A 14,217-nucleotide genomic window follows, 5' to 3' on the forward strand; every position below is an offset into this window, starting at 1 on the left:
TATGTGTGGTGTTATTATGTGGCACAGAGTGGTACTGTGTGGAGTGTATTTATCTTGCATTAAGTAGAGAGTAATTATGTGATGTGCAATTATGTAGTACTGAGTGGTATGTGGAGTGTATTTATGTTGTATTGAATACAGTGCAATTATGTGATGTGTAATCACACAACCACAAACACAACCACCACACACACAACAACCAACCACACACACAACAACTCTTTCACCTTTTATATGCCGTTAGACTTTTCAGTGTGGATTCTTTTTAAACCGATGTATAGCAAGAATGGTATAAGAGCAGAGTGCTGAGAGAATTCAGCACCACTCTAGTTTTGTAAGCCTTCCTAACTTGAGTATGAGTGCCACGGGGGAGGACTATTTTTTTATTTGTGTGGCTTTTTGCTTTATAAATACACTAAACTGGAGCCCCTTATGCCATTTTTTGATAACACTATTTTGTTCAGTGTACCAACGTAGTCTTTTGTAACAGAGGCCTGGGGCTATAATGCAGATTATTTTTCATCATTGATCGTTTTTATGACTAATCTATGAAGTGCAGAAATAAAAGCAGGACTCTTGGTCTCGTGGATTTATTCATCTGTATATAACCCAATGGACCCAGGTTCGAGTCCCGGCGGGTCCACTCAGCCTATCATCTTCCTGAGGTTGATACAATAGGTGCCACTGGCCTTCATCGCAGTAAACTACCTGTTTGTCAGTAGCGACAAGAGACCGCTTGGGGGGTCAACTGCGCCCCACAGACAGCCTTATAATGTTTGATGTCAGGCTGCGCCTTTGGTAGTGTCTTCACAGCACGTTTTTCTTGCGCAAGTCAGATGGAGCTGCAGTGTCAATCCCAGAATTCCATTCTTCTTGACAATAATTTAGAGCATTCCCTCGCCAGATGACGTTGCAAAGCTCGCCGAACAGCTGCTTCCAAATGCATTTGCACTTTTGCAGTGCTTGCGATCGACCCTGCAGCCAGATTATAATTGTCAGAATTCCTGAGTATGTGCCACTGGAGGCCAAATATTTACAGCGTATGTATCCTCTAATTACCCATCCTGTCTGCTCCCCCTGGGGCTCCCTGCGGGTGCTGTGCACCACTCTGTGTTCCTTGGCGTCATTCCTTACGCCGGCTCCAACACCCCGTGGGTGTCCTGCTTCCCGTGCCTAATGCCATAACACACTCAGGCAAACTTTTCCATCCCCACCCTCCCATTGAGAAATATCTGTGGCTGGAAGGGAAGAGTACAAGGGATGCCCGAGACCGCTCGCAAAATAACACGAAAACCCAAACTCTTCAGTGGGGTACTATTTACTGTTGGTTGGTTTCTGTATCTTCGGTATGGCTTTGCGTTTTTTACTGTTGTTTCTTAACCAAGCCTGCACATGGGAGTGTGGGTTTGACAGTGCCCTGTTCCCCCCCGCTGCGTGTAAATGCAAACAATAAGAAACGAGTGGTGCGCGCGGCACGCCACAGCGAGCGATCTGGTCTCAATTATCGCGCCCGTGTCTGGGCACAATAATTGAAAAAAGATGTCGGCGTGCGGGTAACAGACACTAATAGGCCATGGGCGGAGCAACGCGACCGCCTTTGGCCTATTGGTGCTGTCTTTCTAAAAAATATAACCGCAAACGCCAAATCCCGTGGCTCAAAAGATATCGCATACGCACGAGCGTTTGCGATTCCAGGGTCCGTTTTGGAACCCTCCACAAAAGAGCTCTCGCCTGCGCAAGCACTGCTGCGCCGTGCAACGCAGGGCGCGAGCCCTAAAAACAAGCATTTGCAATGCAATAGGCCTTGCATTACTTAAAGTTTGAGCTATTGGCATTGCATTAATATTTGCAACACCAATACTCTAACTTTCAGTAATGTGAGACCTATTGAATTGCAGATGCTTGTTTTTGTAGGCACTGGGAGATTCAGTGATTTGCCCAGGATCACAGAATGTCGAGCTGACACCGAGACTCGATACCTGGTTCCCCAACTCCAAAGTTGACAGCTCTGGTCATGAAGCCACATCCTCTCTGCATTAAACTGATTGCTATCGGGCTCTAGAGTGAAAAGAAGCAACAGTGATGGGAACGGGTGGGTGGGAAAATAAGACACTGAAAACACAAGCACTCATATGGCGTGCTTAAACACAAATAAAAAAGTATCTCCAAAAACACCAACAGTACATGAACACAAGTACTTAGTTCATGCTCAAGGGGAAGGCTAAAGACAAGAAGAGGCATGATGCATGAGAGCGGCATTGAAGCAAACAAATGGCAAGCTATGGGCTGGCTGTATGCCCAAAGATTGTAAACAGCAGCTCTCATAGAGATAGCGAATGCGCTGTCTAGCCAAGACCTAAAAATGAGACTCCGATCTGAGATGGAATCTTGGCGATAATGTTTTGAAGGTACCAGAACTCTTGCAGCGCAGAAGGTGGCGCAATACAAATCACTCTAAAATATCATTCATTTACATACTAGAGATCAAAATTCGAATAACATAACGACTGCCCTAAATAGTGACCTGCTCTCAAGAAGCTACATTGAACATGCCTGATGTATACATTGTGTAGAAATCTATGTATTATTTATGTAAAGAAGATATATTTCTTCAGGAAAATGCAAGTAGAATCTTGAATATACATACGCCAGTGTACACAATACTCCTTACTTTTTCTGTGGAAGTATTTGTCTGATTATAGGGAGCCAAACAGGTTCAATACTGTGAGAATCATGTGGTCTGGTGAGATACGAGTGTGAGAGAGGGGTTTAAGATTAGGCACTGGCACACGCCCATGTTAAAAGCATAGGTAGTTATTGTATAAATAACTTTAATTCTGGTTGTTTCATTTAGAAACGTTAATTTTGTCACAGAAGATGCTATCAGTAGATGTCCCTGGATAGGTAAGATAGGTAATGAAACAGACACTACTCACTAGTTAACTCACAGTGGGACACAAAGAATCAGGGTCCTAGCAATGCCGGAAGTGTAACTGCAAATCACATTTTATCACATTCAATGACAAGTTCACTTTCCTGTGTTCTTGTGCTGGATATTTGAATTCGCATCCTTTCCATTTCTAAATAATTTTAAGAGCTGCTGAGAAACACTCAAGACTAAATAACCACCCCCTTTTCTCCATACAAATCAAAATGTAAAACTATTTTAGGAAACAGGAACAATCTAAACTTGCTGAATTTTGAGCGCGCCTGCTTACTTTCTTCTATTTGTTTTTTGGTGAGTGGGTGAAGAATAAACTTTTATCGATACACGATATATACCTGCTAGCAAGACCAAATCAGGAAAATATATCGATTTGTGATCTTTTATGCATTTCCAAGCATGAAGTGCAGTTTTGAAGAGGGGCCAAACGATCTCTGCCTGCAGCAAATAAGGATAAAGGTGTATTTTGAAGATATGAGGCAAATTACACAATCTAAGGCAGTCAGAGTCAGGCTGTAAGTGAATGTTTTGGGTTGTTTTTTGCCCCAGCAGGCATCAGGGCTTCTGGTGACCAGCCGTATGATTACACCGTCTTTTAACTTCTAACCTGATCGGAGATGTGGCTTAACAGCTGTACTGCCTGAAACCTGTATATGGGATTCCAATCCTGACCCGTGGCGCAACATTGTGTGATTTTGGGGACATTACTTCATCTGCCTGAAGTTGGTAATTTAGTGATGTATAGTGAAATAAACAATGTATTAGTATACTAACAGTATAATGTCCCATTCATTATCGCGACCACTTCTTTTTTTTATTACCCACTTATGATTTAATATGCTGACTCGTTGCTATGAACATTGTTTATACTCGTTGTAAATGACAACAAACCAGCAAATATAGCGAGCCAACTACAGTGCTGCACGTCAGTGGTCCTTAACTAGGGTGGCGAGATCCAAGTGTGGGGCACGTCACTCTTTGTAACACACTGGGAAGAGGAGGAAATTGAAGCCTTCTCTGAATATAATGTGGTTAAAAAGCTAGATGCCGTGACATGGCATTTCAAGGACAATAGAGGGACATCTGTGAATGAAGCGTGACATTTAGGGACAATGCCCCACACTTTCCCACCGCCTGGGACTTCGTGTGGAGAAACCACACATGGAATCATATACAACAACCTAAAGAAATTCACACTGAGGAAGCTTGGAGAATCATGGATCCTATTCCGTTCCCACACTTTTCAGTAAAATAAATGACAATTTCAAGGAAACGAAGCCAAGAAACAAGCATAAAAAGAGCAAATGGAACTTATAGTTATTTAAAAAAACAGAAGCATAACCACAGTCACTTCCCGGAAGGAGAAGGTGCCAACATAAACGAAAAGAAACAGGATAAAAGAAAAAAGTTGCAGATTTATATTCTGCTTTTTTTAAAGAGTCTGTGGAGTATGAGACACATCTCAGGCAACGCAATACGGCTCATTCAAGATGCACTGAATGACTGGATGGATGAACTGTAAAAAATAAAGAGCCCATAAACTGCGTTGACATTTAACCCTGTATTCTTCCACATTATTAATGTACTCAACTTATATACATTTATTTTTTGGTCTGTGAAAAAACTGAGTTGAAACTAGTATGTCACCAAATGCACTTTACACTTGGCTGTTTGTAGGGTTACAGAATTTGGTGCGTACCTATTAGTAAGGCTACATGTGCAGTTAAACCAGGTCTCGTGGGTTCTGGTGCACCACTCTTTAATTATGGCTCTTTTACTACCCAGCCAGGGGCATGGGGCCCTTTTTCCTGGCTTGTCTTAAGGGTACTTACTGCACCCACCCCACCGCCAAGGTAATCACAGCTAGAAGCACCACGTACAATGTAGCAGTAATAGATGGGTTTCTATCTGGGTTTATGTGTCAAAAATCAATCAAACCGAACACGTGCCAGACATTTTTAGGATAGGCCCCTAAAGAAAGAGCAAAGTACTCGGTTGCATGAAGCACTTCCGTAGGGCACAAACAGCACCGGAAGCCCGGTCATACATCTACGAGACAGATGAACTGAACGACGGGCAGCAACAGCGCGCGCGCGGCAGGCCTGAGGAAGCCCCGAACAACTTTACTCCCACTGCCCACGTTAGAGCAGCCTTTCTGAATGACTCAAACTAACACGGCTTCTGCGTTTCCTCTCACTGTGTGAAATGGGGCACTTCCCGTCAGTCTCCCAGCCTGCTTTCTGTCCTTCATCAAAGCCTATTAGATGAACTCAGTCAGTGCTGCACCTGTTCCGCTTCTCCTATTTTTAAAAGTATGCACAGTTCAGTTTAGCTCAAGACGGCACTGTTCCATATGCAGGTCACTGTAAATTTGGACGAGATTACACATTGCGCACTCAGTTCTAACCGGCAACCTGAAATGTGTACATTTAAAGTAGTGAAATTCATGTCTTTATGCAAAATTACCCGAAATGTAAATATGGCATTTTGGGCGATAGGACAAAGTTCATGCTAAAACAAGCAATGGCCGCGCGGAAAGTCAAAGTAGTGGCCAGCGATGCGGAGGAAGAGATAAGAAAAGCAGATGGCGGCTGCACACGTGCACGCAAGCTTGAGGCCAGGAAAAGCTTGTGGGTAGCACTTTGAAAACCCCCTTGCTAAAAGTCGAGCAAGCAGCAGCGCATGCGCTGCTCTAGGCTCGACCTAAAAAAAGGACACAAAATTGGCATGGATACCTTATGTGGAAAAAAGGTTATCGAGCCCTGAGCCCAAACTACCCCAAATAGCCACACACAAAACAAGCATTTGCAATGCCATAGGTCTCGCATTTGCAAGAGTTAAAGCTATTGGTGTTGTAAATGATAATGTATTTCCACAGCCCAGCCCACTAAGCTTACGTCAGAGAGGGAGCAAAGGATTAGACAAAGAGCAGCAATTTATTTAGTCACTTGTTGAAGGCTGCAGGTTGTTCCAGGAGCTGGGCTGACTCAGGAAAATGGCCCGAACACCGTAATTGAAATCAGCAGGAGGGTGGAGGAGGCAGCAACAGCCAGCGAGGGAGCGTTTGACAAATATGCGCAGGGTATTAAAAATGCAAAAATAAAAGTTATTGGTAGAACGTATCATACTGTGATTTAGAAACTGCAAAAATGCTGAAGTTTGGCATGAAGCAAGAGACTAGGACAGCCCCCCCCCCCCCAGCCCTTAATTAAAGCATGTAATCAGTTTCTCAAGGGCTACAAGTTTTTGTTACGAGGCAGAACTCAGCTGAGAAAGATCACATGGTTTGTCATTGTCCACAGTGTGAACAAGCAAAAAGGCTGAGATGTTTTGACCAGAACCAAAAAAATAACCTATTTAATAATTCCACTGCCTGGCCTACTTGCGGAGAGGGGATGGGTGGTGGGGGGAGGCGCGATGGGTTAGACAAACAGTTGTAATCAACTCACTTGTCGAAGGCTGTTTGTCGATATGGGGGCTGGCATGATGGAGGAACTTGGACACTAACTGAAACAAGCAGGAGGGAGGAGCCAGAAGCTACAGTCCAGGGAGCGAGCATACGTATGAAGAGCAGCTGTTACAAAAAAATGTATTAAAGCCATTAAAGGGAAAGTGCGGCATGGTACATTTTAATAAAAAAAATACTGTAAAGGTAAACATGGCGAGCCGCATATAAAGAAAGGCTCACGGTCACAATGAAACTGAAAGTGCAGGAAAAAAAAAAAAAAAAAAAAAAGCAGTTGAGGGAGGGAGCATATTTTAGACACAAACCGCAGCATCCATATCAGGCGCACGGTGTCATAAAGCAAGTAATTCAAAAGTGTGGAGCGGGCGGCTGGCAGTGAAGCAGCATAGTGCGTGCAGAAGTGTCACGCTGTGCAAAAAGAAAGAAGGCATGTGGTTGCTTAGCACAAGCAGTGGAAAGAAAAACAAGCACTCGTGCTGGTATCCACCTTGCGGGAGTGAGCAGCGGTGTGCGCGCGCAGCTGCTCGCTCCCGCAAGGTGGATGCCAGCACAAGCACGAGTGCTTGAAAAGAGCGGACCGATTCCTAAAGGACACTCCTAGAGCAGCGCTGCGCGCTACGCTCTAGGCGAGACCTAAAAACAAATAAAGGGAGCTCAGCACTAGGGTGGGAAAGCCTCTGCAGTTAAGGGATTAACTTAAACCCTTGTGTGCTATGTGTACTTTAAAAACAAGCATGAGCAAAACCAATATCTCTAGCTTTTGTCTCTCCAATGTAGGCCTATTTGTTTTGTCAATGCTTTCAGTCAGTGCTATGTATATGCGTGCACGAGTCATCCCTATGGCGCTCCAGTGTGAGACTTACACCTGCATTATTAATCATGCACATGGCTTTTTTTCTGCACATGTAAAACAAATGGCAGCGTAAGCAGCAGTGGATGCATTCACCACTTGAGAACGGAACCCTTCTAGATTTGGTAGGGAGATTAAAACACACACGCTGTAAATACGATCACAGCTACAGATGATACAATTTGAGGAAACAGGTGACCTGCGAGTTACTGGGCATTTACACGACTGGCTCAAGCACTTTGCCTTAATTTGCAGGTTGTTGTAACATTGTAAGGGAGACCCAGTGGATGGTACGTGCCTTACATCAGGATTCACACCACTGTGGAGCAGTACTCCAACGAATTTGTCTTTAAGAGACCCTATGACTTAAATTAAACAGTGTTTAAACTTGGACAACCCCTCCATCTTGGATTATGGAATGAAGTGGTATTTCTAAGCATTGTGGACCAACTTAAGCTACCCTACTAAGAATAAATATAAATTATGGTAAAACAGTGGGGTTCATACAGCATCTTAAGTCATTTGTGTTGCAAAAATATATTCACTTTTTGAGCACTGTGTCGTCTGCACTATAATCACTTTTTCACACATCACTGCATACAAATTGGTTGAATATGTGTATTTGACAAAAAGAACGAGCAGTCCAATGTCTCCGGTTTTTAATTTACATTCCATTAAGAGTACTTAAATTGTGCATTAAACTGTAGATTCTTCAAAACCACTGAGAGCTGTCTAAATATGGAGCAAGTCCCACAGGACAACTATTCACAAAATAGGCATTACCTTGGTCCACATGGGCATAGGGTTGTCCTTGTCTTTTGTTTTTATGTCATGGCCCAGCCTCTTTTTTTTTTTTTTTTTTTAATATACTGTTGCAAGATAACGGATGGCCATTGTGGAGCGGGTAAACAAATAAAAATACTTAACAAGCATTGGCATAGCCAATAGGTCTCGTGTTTGAGACCTTATAAGTGTTTAGCCATCCAACAGTTGATGCTGTTGCAGGAAGGATATTGTGCTGCATAACTAAATACTTATAAGGCCCCAAAGGCGAGACCTATTGGCTACGCACAATCACATAATTCCAGTGGCCCCAGGAATAGGAGCTTTCAACCCCCTAGCATCCTTGCAGCTTGCAGTTCAGTGTGGTATACACAGAAACTTTTAGCTGGCATCTCAGTATCACTTCATCCTGGCTTGGCATGAGGCCACAATAAGAATGATTTGCTGGGGCTTAAACAGGGTTTCAGCATAAGCTGATAGCTGTAGGAACAGGCACCAAACCAGTTCATCCTCTGTCCAAATTGTGCGAATGTGAGAGTATGCGTCTGAAAGGTTACCTGGTTTGTAAGGAGTGAGAGTGTGGGAGCAAATGTGTGAGCGTGTTGGGGCGGTGGGAGGGATAGCTATGCAGGTGTATATCAGTGATCTATGTGAACATGGGCTAGATACGGAATGTGTAGGTCTGTGCCTGTTTGAGTATATATGAAAAAAAGAGGGTGCATATCTCCTTGTATGAGGGTGTGTAAAAGGAAGAGAGTAAATGGAAAGGTGTGCATGGGTGTTCATGTGTGAAGGTTGAGGGGAAGTGTGCTTGGCCTGTGGTCATAGTTGAGATGAAGGGTGTGAGTGTGTTGAGGGGGCAAGTGTGGGTTTATGTGGGTAGAGAGTGAAGTACACAGTTGTGTGTTTGTTAGTGTAGACGTGTGTAAAGATTCCACGCACTTACATAGCGGCAACCCAGAACCCTCAAACCACAGTGGGTGAGAGGCTTGCAGGTGCGCGCGTGTGCCAACAGAGATCAAGTGGGCGTATGTGAGGAAATGAGAATCGGTACCAATGTGTGTTTCTTTGCTTCGGGGGGTTGGATATGTGGCGATTTAGATCAGTGGAGGCATGTGTGTGGGTGTGTGTGCGCGCAAGAGAGCGGTGTAGTGAAAAGGGTTATAGCTTTAGATTTTAGATCATGTATGGAAACGTGTATGGTATTTTGTGTCAGAGCAGTTGGTTGTGGTTACGGTTTGTGTAGTTCCAAGGTATCTGTCTGGAATTAAGGGGAAGTCAAGTGTGAAGGCTTACTTGTAGGAGTAGGGAGGGAATGGAAAGGCTTCAGATGAGTGGAGGCTAAAAGAGCAATGACTGAGATTTTAAATCCAACTCGTCAGGCAGGACCCTACTTCTCCGCCACGCGCGACACGAAGCATGAAATGCAAATCGTATTAGATCTTAAATAACAACATGAATATATGGTAAAATTACAACACAAAGAGCTACAAATAGTCCCGCATTGCTTCTCTTGTATAGATGGTATTTATGTCCCATGATGGAGGTCAGACGCACGACATCACTCAAACCTTTAAATACAGTGATACATAGTAGCATCTTCAAGTAACTCCGTTACACTTTATATTGTCACATAGCTTGTAAGCTTTACTACGTGCCACTGGACGAGGTTTTAAAGATTTTTTTTTTTTTTAAATGGAATCACCAATAGGGAAAAAGCATTAGTGGTATATTATACGAAATGAGCATCAAGGCAGGAAGTAGTTGAATTTATCACGTATTCTTACTTTGCCAAAGAGTGCTTTGAAACATCTCTCAAATTACCCAATGCGTTGCACTGATAATTACTCTTAACTTAACTGCTTCCAGGTCGCAAGACAACCAGCCCCACGGTTAAACATATTCTGGTAGTCACCATGGGGTGGGTGGGACTAATAATGTGTAAAGTGACCTAGGATTGGAGATCTTTTAGCATCTCGGCCAATCCTAGAGCGGTGTGTAGAATTCAGAAGAGCTCGTTGGCTGTGGAGTCTGAACACGCCGCTGCCACATGTAAATATATTCTGAGCCTTCTCCCGGGGTAAGCGCTTGGCAACTTGGGGCGCCATGAACTTAACTATTCATTTCCAGTTTACGACCGGTGCAGTAATCGCGGGCTGCCGATGGCAATGGGGAGAGGCAGCTTAGCTGCATGTGTCAGTTTGGAACAGGGTTGAGCACTTGGCGGTGAAAATGGCACACAGGGTCCATCGGTGGCTGTTTGGATAGCGGACTAATTCATCAACGAGTGATACCAAGCCCTGATGGTTGTGGCTTGTACTGCTGAATATATTTCTGGGGTTCTGGCCTGGTCGGTCACTAACATAGTCTACACGTTTACCGGCGGTGGACTGCTCAAAATGAAACCAATATGCCCTACCTCTTAATCTAGACAGCTATACATAGGGCACAAGTCCTAAGGAAAATAGTGGTGGGGCGGACTAATTATCATATACACTTAACAAATTACACAAGAGGCTACGTCTTTGGAAGATGGCGAAGGAGAGGGGGGGCAGGAGAGAGGAGAAACCGAGTGGGTGGAGGAAGAATCGCTGTGAATTATTGAGCCCACACCTCCTATGTTAAAAGCGAAACTACAATCCAAGGATAAAACATGCTGTCAGCAGCACAGCCAAGTTTCGCTCATGGCGGCACATGGCAACTGTGAGAGGGTGTACAGGTGGCCGGTGACCGTGTGCGAGGGTAAAAGAAGGTGAGAACTTGACGTGTACAAGTCTGTGTTTGTGATGGTGAGTGGGGAAGGGGCAGTGTGCCGGTCGGTGTGTGTTGGGGTGTCGGTTGGGAGAGCAGAGCCAGGCTTGTCTGACGGACTGAGCAGCTGGACATGAAAGGGTTGCTGCTCACTGGGAGTAAGCTTTAAGTACAAGCCCGGGATTTGAGTATGCGCGCGTGTGACATGGCCGTGAAAGTGATCGCGGGCTGGAAGGGTGCCCGCGCAATGCACTTAATGAGCTATGACGGAAGCGTGCGCCCGCGCACATGCACGCAAGCTGTAGGCCACAGTGGTAGCATTTTTTGGAGTCCTTACTAAAAGGTCTCCCTTGAGCTAGCGCATGCGCTAGCTCAGGCGAGACCTAAAAAGTGAGTTAAAGGTCATTTTCAGAAAGTAATCCAAGTAAGCAGCAGTGCAGGGCAAAGGAGTAACAGATAAAGGGAGGATTACAAAAAACGCAGTGCTGGTGGGAGACTAAGTAACACAAAGAGCGGTGTGTGGGTGGAATGTGAAGCAGGGAGCAGCACATAAGGGAGTGACAAGAAAACACCTGCACTTCACATGAAGCACTAAAAGCAGAAGAAAAATATGTTTCCCCCGAATGTAAACCCTGGTAGGATAAGAGTCATCCAATCAAAAATATGGTAATGAATCAAGGCACTAGGGATGAACAAAACACAAGAAAAGGAAGGAAAGTCATCAAATAAGAAACAAATACAAGCACTGGTACAGTCAAAAAGTCTTGCCTTTCTGATCTACTGATGCGGCGATGATTTTTAGCTATGTTTTACAGCAACCCCGATGCGCTGTAGAATTGCTAAAGTTGAATAAAAATAAAAAAATAGGACGCAAATGCCACTTCATTTTGAAGGTGCACACTCCACGCGAGGGGAACCATAGCAACACGGGTGGAGGGGAATGAAAGCAACACGGGTGGAGGGGAATGAAAGCAACACAGCTGGAGGGGAAATCAACCTAGAGGGCCTGGGGGAGGCAGTGGGCTGGGAGCATTGAGAAACACAATATGTACACAACAGGGAAGGGGTGGAGAGAAACACCCACACGACAGAAACCAACACGGAGTGCATGTGGAAGAAAAGTATACTAGCATGAGAGTTCAAAAGCACCACTTTCTCAAGGAGTGCTTAACAGAAAAAAAGTAGTAATTGAAAATTGAGCAGTTGAAGTGGAGATGCTAGCCAATCAAAGCAACAGTATAAAGGCAATGGTCTATGGAAGGGCGAACCAAAATATTGACATGCTTAGACATAAATAAGAAACACACAAATGAGTGACAGGATACCCAAACAAAGTTAAGCAATGGCAGGGCTCCAAGCCCTCTATGTACTATGCCTAGCAACAGATGGTGCATGCTCGAATAGGCTCGACCTAAAAATGATAAGAAAAATTAACCAATGATTAAAATTGTGCTGACCCAAAGCTCACCATATGCATTGACATTGTGCAAAAGTCTTTTAACCAAGGTGAATCTATCTGTAGTCGAAACTACGTGACTGCTTGCTTAACACATTGATATGCAGCTAAGCTTTTACATATTATGCAGTGCTCTGCTCAGATTTGGGCTGCAGGTTTTGAGAAGGAGTATGGTAAACTAGGCATTAAGTGCATCTTCAATCAATATTCAGAAGCATACAACCCCTGCATTGGTATGAGTAGAGCAGGGTAAAAAATGTCATTCTACAATATGGAACTGGACTTAGTAAACGTTCTGCTTAATCTCCATGAGGTAAGAAATCAAACGTTTTACAAAGACCATAACACAATAAGCACTGGCAAAGCCAAAAGTCAGCAGTCAATACCAGGTAAATGCCTGTTAGGTTTAAGTGGCCTGAAAATTTATTGACAAAGTAATGAAAATTGCTGCTTTAAAAAAAGTTAATGGAAATAAAACCAAGAAACTCATTTGAAAGGATTAAAGTGCACTTTAAATGAAAAAGGATCACCAGCATTGTGGTACTTTTCAAGAAGTGTGAAACTAAAGCGTATTCTGTGTTTTCAGATACAAAAGGTGTGCATACCCATTATACACTCAAATAGGTGGATGGTACATGGGTAACATACGTTTGAATACCCAAGTATGTAGATTAATTTGTTCAAATCAATAGTACGTTTTCTCTATCTTGAACAACGTCTTTTAAATGAAGAATAGTGATGGTAACGTTTAGTTTATACCTAGGCTCAATAACAAATTAAGTGTAGAAATGTTATATATCTTAAACTCAAAGTTCACACATTTAGTACATTGGTAAATAATTGCTTGACAAATCATTTTTTCTACACAAATTCATTTTCAATTAAATCAATATCGATCAGAATCTGTTTCTTTTATACGATACATTATTCTTTGTGGGAAACAATACATAGAATTAGGAAATCGAATGAACAAACTACTGATTTCTATTCAAGGAAATCAATGTAATAAGCTGTGCACTACCCGCTCTTATTTCAGATACAAGATTAGGCTTCAATGTAACCCTCAGTTTTGAGCTTTATTAAAAACGATATTGATTGGCTAATTGAGATTCTCTTACAATAACCATTAGAAGGCAGACAAATAGACCTCATAAGTAAAACTTAAGCAGCACCTGATCATCTAAATGATTGGGCATTTCAATTACCAATGGTAAACGTAGTTTACAGTACTTCAAAAATAGAGGATTTCAATTCTCAAACCATGAAATAATTTCTACAAAATTCAGACTTTCACTGTGGCAGCTGGTCAGAAACAGACTAGGAGACATGGCAAGCCCTATGTTGATACAAAACTAGCAGAACTCAATATGTACAAAATTAGGCAAACAGCATATCCAAGGAACATTTTTTTAAAGATAAAGCCGATATACCAACAAATAAATATTCAAGAGGGTTATTATTTACAGGGCCTGAAGTAAAAACGAAGACATGTAAGATTATCTTGTCAAACCATGTCAAATTACTGGGGCATCTTTGTACACAGTTCAGTCATATAAACCCAGTAAAGAATCTAAAGTAACCTCATGACAATGCGGCCAGTCCAATCCACATCACACAAGCTCCATGAAAATGAAGTGGGACCAGCACTGCAGCCCACAAGCAAGTTGGCAGGACAAGCCCCATACCCATAGCATAAATGAAGCTGCCCCATCATGCAATCACAGAACAATGCACCCATGCCACTCTTGCAAAGAAAACAAGTATTGGCATAGCCAATAGGTCTCGCTCTTGGGACCTTATAAGTATTTAGTTATGCAGCACAATATCCTTGGTGCAACAACATCAACTGTTGCATGGGTAAACACTTATAAGGTCCCAAAAGCGAGACCTATTGGCTATGCCAATGCTTGTTACTCAAGATCTTTGTCCAGCATTTCCCAAACTAGGGCCTGTCCCCATGTCTCCTT

The 14,217-nt window shown here is 43.2% G+C and overlaps 1 protein-coding gene across 1 annotated transcript in view; it reads right to left on the minus strand.

The window, feature by feature from the left end:
- LOC146811781 (serine/threonine-protein kinase NLK2-like) overlaps nucleotides 1-14,217 on the minus strand; it is a 312,019-nt gene that overhangs the window by 294,543 nt on the left and 3,259 nt on the right. The window lies entirely within an intron of this gene.

Source organism: Triturus cristatus, chromosome 7, assembly GCF_964204655.1.
Source record: "Triturus cristatus chromosome 7, aTriCri1.1, whole genome shotgun sequence".
Classification (NCBI taxonomy): domain Eukaryota; kingdom Metazoa; phylum Chordata; class Amphibia; order Caudata; family Salamandridae; genus Triturus; species Triturus cristatus.